This window comes from Microtus pennsylvanicus, chromosome 13 (genome assembly GCF_037038515.1).
Source record: "Microtus pennsylvanicus isolate mMicPen1 chromosome 13, mMicPen1.hap1, whole genome shotgun sequence".
Taxonomy (NCBI): Eukaryota; Metazoa; Chordata; class Mammalia; order Rodentia; family Cricetidae; genus Microtus; species Microtus pennsylvanicus.
This window is the reverse complement of record NC_134591.1, coordinates 4,192,156-4,200,271: the sequence shown is the minus strand read 5'-3', so window position 1 is coordinate 4,200,271 and position 8,116 is coordinate 4,192,156. Positions and strand designations below refer to the sequence as shown.

At 37.6% G+C, this 8,116-nt stretch overlaps 1 pseudogene; it reads right to left on the bottom strand.

The window, feature by feature from the left end:
- Positions 1 to 4,823: 4,823 nt before the first annotated feature.
- LOC142833760 (asparagine--tRNA ligase, cytoplasmic pseudogene) lies at positions 4,824 to 6,500 on the bottom strand (annotated as a pseudogene).
- Positions 6,501 to 8,116: the final 1,616 nt, after the last annotated feature.

Sequence of the window (8,116 nt, the reverse complement as noted above, 5' to 3'; positions counted from 1 at the left end):
ATCCATTTTTTAAAAAAGAAACGGAGAGGAAAAAATTGTCACAATACATGGAAAATTATATATCAAGGGGACTGCAATCAAAGATACAACTGTCATTTTTATGTTATTTTACAATCTATAAAATACCTGCTTATTGGGTCATTCCTTTCTTAAAACAATCTTATGGGGAACATCTTATTATCAACATTTACGAATGAAAGAATTTAGGCTCAAAGAGCCACAGAGGGTTGTTCAAAATAGAGACTCAATAAGGGACCATGTCAAGATTTACACTGGAATCATCTGACTTTAAATTTAGTGCTTTTGCTTCATTAGAAGGAAACAGATAAATAAAACTTTTTTAAAAGTCTTGGCTATAATTTAGGGGATTTTTTAGTAGTCTAATCAATAGTAAAAGTGAATCAGTAACTAGTAGTTGAATCATCCATTCATTTGTGATTTCTTTATTTAGTTCCCATGGTGTGATGAACAACAGAATAAACAGTGACATGGAATTTGTAGACCAGCAACTAGGTGAGTACAAGCCCCACCCCTTTTCAGATCTGTTAGAAGATGAAAATGTTGATGTATATATCTATATCCCCACTTTTCTTATCCGTAAACTCCAAGCTGTGCAATGCAGCCCTCAGATGCAGTGGAGACTCTCCTTCCTCCTCTTGCTGATTCTGTTTACTGGCCTCACATAGGCACCTGTCAACAGACAAAGCCAACAGCTACCCATCTGTGAACATTTATCCAAACATTCCGAATTGACTGATTAACTTTTTTTCCCCAAATCGAATATGAGTGAGTACAATTAGCAGTTGTTAGATGTTTGGCAAAATCTATTATTCTTCCCCAGGCTTCCTTCCATGTATGTTGTTATCACACACAGTGAGGTCTTACAATGTTTCCTAAGCTATTCATGAGAACTGAGGCTTCCATGATCCATCCTCCTCAGATGCTGGGTTGTCAGGAATACAGGCGTAGTAGATATCACTACCATATCTGACCCGTCTCAAAATTCAGATGTCAAATTACACTGATGAGTTAGTTATCTTAGTCTCGAGTTTTTCTTCAAGGATTTTATATAACTTTTAAACATTAAGCAATCATTTTATGGATTTCATTCATACTAAATAATATATTTAAGCTTCATGTTACAAAACACAAAATACAAAGAGCATTTTAGGGTTTAGCACCTAAATCAACAGTATGATCATGATTATGATCTATCTCTTCTCCTTGCTTTATCGTTCATTAAGGAAATAACTGAAGCTGTTTTATTAAAGTTGAATGGCATTAGAGCAGTTAAGAAAAGTAAACACCATTTGCCCCTCTCATTTATTCCTAATTTCACAAAACACCAAATTGTAATATTTCGAAATGTTTGTTTTGTATTTTTCTCAAGAAGATACTTATACAAGATGAATCCATAACCATAGTGAACATTGTCTCATATAGTTATGATATGGGATTCCCCTCTGTATGCTGTGAATACCACTGATGAATAAAGAAACTGCTTTGGTCTATTCATAGGTCAGGGTAGAGCTAGGTGGAAAAAACTAAACTGAATGCTGGGAGAAAGAAGGCAGAGTCAGGGAGAAGCCATGGAGCTACCGCCAGAGATAGACATGCCAGAAACTTGCCTGCAGGGCACAAGCCTCGTGGCAAAATATTAAATAATGGAAATGGGTTAAATTAAAATTTAAAAGCTAGCCAATTAGAAGTTAGAGCTAATAGGCCAAGCAGTGATTTAATTAATACAGCTTCTGTGTGGTTATTTCAGGAGTCTGGGTGGCCAGGAAACAAACAAACCTCCTACAACACAGTTATGTATATATACTCAATCATATACATTTTGTCTTAGTTGAGGATTTTTTATTACATTTTAGCTGGGTCTGGTGAATGTTAATTGCTGACTTGTGTTGTGTCCCATGTCCATCCTCATTCCAAAACCAAAGCAGAAATATTTTCATTTTCTGAGCTTCTCAGGAAAGTCCTCTACCTTGTTAGGGCATCACAGTAGAACTGGCCCTGGTGGTGTAGGTGTGAATGAGAGAGAGCAAGAGCATGGAGAACTGACCCAGACCCTTGCTTCTTACTGGATAGGGTGAACCAACCCCAGGCAATACTAGAATGCTCACTCTGGTGGTCTAATGAGAGAGAGAGAGCCAAGAACAGCTAAAGCCCAGAACTAGGGTTATGAGTTGACCTTTCCCTATTCTACCCCACCTATGATCTACTGAAGCATGTGAAGGGACTGGTCCTACAAGTTCCAAAGCTGAAGAATGTGGAACATACAAGGTAACAACAGGGGAAACCAAAAGGAGTCCCAGTGAGGTCCTATTATTGATAGTGAAACTAAAGGCCTTGAAGCAGTCTATTGATTCATTACAATGAACATTTGCTAGTAAAAATGTATGGACGAAGGGATATACTGTGTGACTCATTGTGCCACACTATACTTCCATGATGAGCTCTATCTTTTTTCTTTTCTTTAATCTTTTTTCCTTGGGGGTGTTGCAAGGGTACTGAAGGGAGGGGGAGATGAGTATGATCGCGATGCATGATGTGAAATCTACAAAGAATCAATAAAATTTTAAATAAGGAAGAAAGATAGCCACTTTCAGCACATTTTTTTTCTGTTTTATATGCCATATCATAAAGTTTCATAATGTCAGTGACATGGATATTATCACTTTGAAGAGAACCATGAGAATGGCAACTCTTATAAAGATAACAGTAAATTGAGACTTGCTTACATTTTCAAAGGTTCAGTCCATTATTAACATGATGGGGACCATGGTGGTGTGTAGGCAGATATGGGGCTGGAGCTTAGAGTCTTTACATCTTGACTCTGAGGCAACAGGAAGTCAATGGAGGGATTGGCCAGTATACTGAGCATCAGAAACCTCAAAACTCTCCCCCACAGTGACACACTTTCTCCAACAAGGCCATACACACGCTAACAAAGCTACATCTTGTACCACTCCTTTTGAGGGTCACATTTTCTTTCAAACCATCATAAGTACTATTTTAAAAATAGTGCTAAATGTAGGCTTATATAAACGCACCTTTTCAAGAATGCAATGGAATTTAAGAAACTTGCTACTTTACTGCTATTTTTTTTTCAATAGGAAAATATTCTATGCAGGAAGTTTCATGAACTTTTTTTGAAAACATATAACTCAAAGATATGAAGTACCGAGTTTATGGTGGTATAGAAATGGTTTATGAATATCATGCAAGTCGAAATTTGGGATATCTGGGGACCATTAGAAAGGAATTCATGGGAACTGAAGGAGGCTTTCCGGAAAAGACAACATTTGATTTAAGACAGAAGATAAATGAAAATTAATCGAAGTAGCTGGATTGTTGCATGTGGTGCAAGTTTGTGCACACGTGTGTGTGTGTGTGTGTGTGTGTGTACTCATCAGATTTGTTGTATAGAGAGTGACAAGGAAAAATAGTGTTTCTGAAAATCGTACATTTCAAATAACTGCAGTATGTTAAGTAAAGATAGAGAACAAAGAAAAACACTGGACCATGTTTAAGAATTTAATGTAAGAGATACATCTTTGGCGCTAAAATCTGGATGAATCATGAAGAGACATGACGGGGCCTGGTAGCTGCTATAAGAGGCTAGGAATTTATTGATTTATAGTAGATTATGTCATATTGGGGATGAATGGATGGATTTTAGTAGCATTAAGTACAGGAATCCAAAAGACTTATGTGTAGATTAATATTGACCCTGACAAAGACAAGTGTTTAAAATTATTTCATTCATATTTTTGACTTAGAAGACTGAACAACATTTGATTTCAAGGAAGAATGCATATAGTATGGCACAACAAGTTGAGGGTAAATTATTAATAGTTGTAAATTTGAGCTACTTGTAGAGCACCAGAGTTGAAATTCTATGTGAGAATTAGGATGGAAATTTGAAACTATGAGATCTTCTAGACTAGGTATAGGTCTGGAATGAAATAATAGTTGTCAATGAACCCATGGCAGTGATAAAATCTCACGAGGGGGCGACCATTGAGATGTGCCAGAGATGAATCTCTGTCTTTCATTTAACACTGAGAAGACAACAGAAGAGAAGACTTCATGGGGGTTCAGAAAGAGTCCTTAGATAAACAGAAGAAAAGCAAACCAAATGAATTTTTGTGAACCAAAATGAATAGAATATTTTACAAAGAAAACAAAAGTTATTTTGATATAAGATTATTGAAAATCTTGAGAGATCTTCATTAGGGTGGAGGTAGAAACCTAACTGGAAAGGTTTGAAGAGTACCTGGAAAAGGGACTACTAACAAGTTGCTGGAGATGAGATTTTCCAAAGGCATGGTTGAAAAAGAGAAATATTGTATAAATAAAAGAAGATGGAAGAATAAGGATAGAACAATCATTCTAACTAAAGTGAACCTAGGCAAGTATATTCAAACTCTAGACATATAGTAGAGAGAAAGGAATAGTAAAGTTTACAGATAAAGAGTGACCATAAATGGAGAGATTGTAGTTTATAAATATAAATAACCACTTTGTTTTAGAATATGTTCTTTTTTATGATGGACTTTTTGTTTTTATAATAATACAGGAAAGATGAGGACACAGGTATACACAAGCTAAATTTCTTTTTTTAAAACTATACAATCATATATGGTTTATTTAATACAGTGATTAGGAGGATAGTAAAGAAATTCCGGAAGGCTATAAAAGGAAAGAAAACACAAAAAGACAGAAAAAAACTACTACACCCAACAGGAAACCAAGGGATGGTTTTGGGTTTTTGTTCTTTTGAAGAAGCAGTCTTATCTTTTCATGAACATTTTCCCTTCCTTCATGCTTCAGGGCCACTTGGTTATGGCCTGCAGCGTTGGACAAATCGAGGGTACAAGCACACATCTCGGATGTGATATCTGTTCAGAATCCAACTTAGGAATCTTTCCAGGCCCAAGCCATAGCCTTCATGAGGACATGTACCATATTTTCTCTGATATGTATATCAGTAATAAGCAGCAGGGTCAATTCCTTCCATTTTATAGCCTTCCAGAATTTCTTTACTATCCCAAGAGCGCATCAAGAAGCCCACAATTTAACCAACATTGATCATCAACACATCAACAGATTCAGTGAGTTGAGGATCCTCAGGATATTGCTGCATATAGAAAGACTTGTTCTCCACTGGAAATCGACACAGCAAGATTGATTCATTAATGGTGTCTGTCATCAGTATCTCAGGAGCTTCAGGAATATCGTCACCAAATTCATAGAGGGTTGTGTCTTCTTTCTTTGCACTGTGCTCCCTCAGCCACTCAATAGCATCTGAAGAGTTCATTCGTCTGAAAGGTTGTTTAAGAGGTTTAAAGCTCAGGTTGAGGTCATACACTATGCTTGCCACTGGTGATTGCAAGACTCTGTCTACCACATTGCACACTAGGTCCTTCAAACTGTTGAGGAGGTGCTGAAATGTCAGGAAGGGGCACTCGGTTTCCACATGCGTGAGTTCAGCCAGGTTTTTTCGTGTTCTGGACTGCTCGGCCCTTTAGAACTGGGTGATATAAAAAGTATCACCCAGGGCTGGAAGGCAGATCTCCAGGTACAACTGCAAGGTCTGGGTCAAAGATGCCTCCTCCCCAAAATTGTCAAGCTTGAAGAGAGTAGCCCCACCTTCCACCTGCGTTTGTACCAGTGTCGGGGTAGTTAACTTCACAGAAGCCCCTGTTGAAGAAGTGATCCCTAAGGCACCTGGTGATCATGGACCGTGTTTTCAAGATTTTGACCATGTTCTCTCCACAGATCATCGTGTGTGGGTTGTTGAGCTGGACATCTACATCATGGGGCCAGCCCCAGCAGTTCCCAGAAGTCACAGCTCAGCTCGTGACCTCCCGGAGTCTACTTGCCCTTTGGAGTTAGGTTTAGTGTTGCGTATACTGCCACACTGCTCTCAGTGGACAAGACTACTCCATTGTAATACTGGCACAAGTCATCCGACAAGATACACCGCAGCAGATAGCCTGTACTGTCTCGCAACACCAGAAAAATCAAATTCTTTTCCTTGCCGACACGACCTGTGGACTCAGCCAAATACCTTCACTCTTCGGCTTCTGTATTATTCTAGTGCACAAATCTTTACACAGGCCGGCTCTGTCAGGCTTGGGTAATTTTTAATGGTAATTTTCTTTGCTTCCTCCAGGTTCTTTAGTCTTCATAAGTTATCTTCTGCCTCTTTCTTCTCCCGAGAGTCATTTTTCATCTGTTCTCTGTGCTACATCTTTTTAATGTTCTTTATCTGTGACATAGAAATGACATTTCACCTCTCATTTTCCTTTTGTGAATCCACATAAATGGTGGGAAATGGCTCTTTTCCAACTGTCACAGGTGCCTTTAGGCCTGTTTTAAATGGCTTCTACCTAGTTCTATCTCCTGTTGCATCATTTCCTCCTCAATCAGAGACATACAGCTCTATTGAGTACCATCCTTGCAGTTGCCCTGATCACCTCTGAAGACATCAACTCTGTACCAATGCCACGTGGTCACTGATGACACACAAGCTAAATTTCAAGCCAGGTTATTAATATTTGAAAAAATTAGCGCTATGTTTATGTATTCTTGGATAAAGGAAATGGAATAATGTACTTCAAGTGAGGTTGCAGAGGGTAGGTAGAAATGTTGGTATCATTGTGAATGAAAAGAAAGGTAAATTAAGAAAATTTCTTTGTAAATTAGAATACCAAACTTAAACTACAGTCATGATTTTGGAAAGGCATCCCACAACAAAACTCTGACAAATGGACATGCCATAGAAGGTAGAAAGTAGAATGTCTGGATTTGAACATATCCAACTCTGTGTGTGTGTGTGTGTATACACATATATATGTATATATATATATATATATATATATATATATGTGTGTGTGTATATATGTATATATAGTGACATTAAGTAAATTAAATTTCACCAGTCTTCATTTTGTGACCTATATAATATAGACAACTTTATCTATCTTGCAGAATTGCATAGATGCTAGCAGAAAGTCGTTATCAATTCTATTACACTTTTTTTTCTTTTGACAAATATTCAGGGAATATATAAGTCCAAGTTTTTAAAACATGAAGTTTCTCAAAATTACTGGAGTTATTTACATTTTCTGTATTATCAGAAGAAGTATCTCTATTACCTCTCAGTGTTTTCTTCAGTGGTATTAATTCCATATGATATTACCAATTACCAAGACAGAAGTTTAGAAACATTTTGGATGCTGAAATATGCATATATATATATATATATATATATATATATATATATGTATATATATATATAATGGATTTCTTAATTATACAGTTTCTAATTGTTTTTAACTCACTCTTGTACATTATGAATTTTCACAGGAAACTTGCATGTGGTAGTAGTTAAGATCTGAGGATGAATATTCTCTACTTGAAGAAAAACAGAGCGTCTTTGTGCTATAGAAAGTTCAGTAAATAGTCCTTTCAGATAGTTCCAGACAAGGCTTTCAAGATCCCAGTACACAGCAGCATGCTTTTTCCTTCCTAACATTGAGACTGGAGATGCTCTGATGGGAATCTGATGTGGAAGCCTTTAGTGCTATGCTGAACCTAATTTATATTGCTGTACAAGAGACCATTACTGCATTTTGAAGAATTTTGTGAGTCAGTTGTATCATGTTGGTACCTTGATAACGACAGTGGGGAATATTTACACCACAGAAATGGGCAAACATGTAAATGCAAAGTTCTTAGATTAAAGAAGTGGGTTTTTTATTTTTATTTATTTTTTTTATTGAAAAAAAGGGAAAAAAGTTTCCGCCTCCTCCCAGCCTCCCATTTCCCTCCCCCTCCTCCCACCCTTCTCCCCCTCCCACCACTCCTCTCCCCCTCCCTCTCCAGTCCAAAGAGCAGTCAGGGTTCCCTGCCCTGTGGAAAGTCCTAGGTCCTCCCCCCTCCGTCCATATATAGGAAGGTAAACATCCAAACTGGCTAGGCTCCCATAAAGCCAGAACATTAAGTAGGATCAAAACCCCTTGCCATCGTCCTTGGCTTCTCATCAGCCCTCATTGTTCGCCATGTTCAGAGATTCTGGTTTTATCCCATGCTTTTCCAGTCA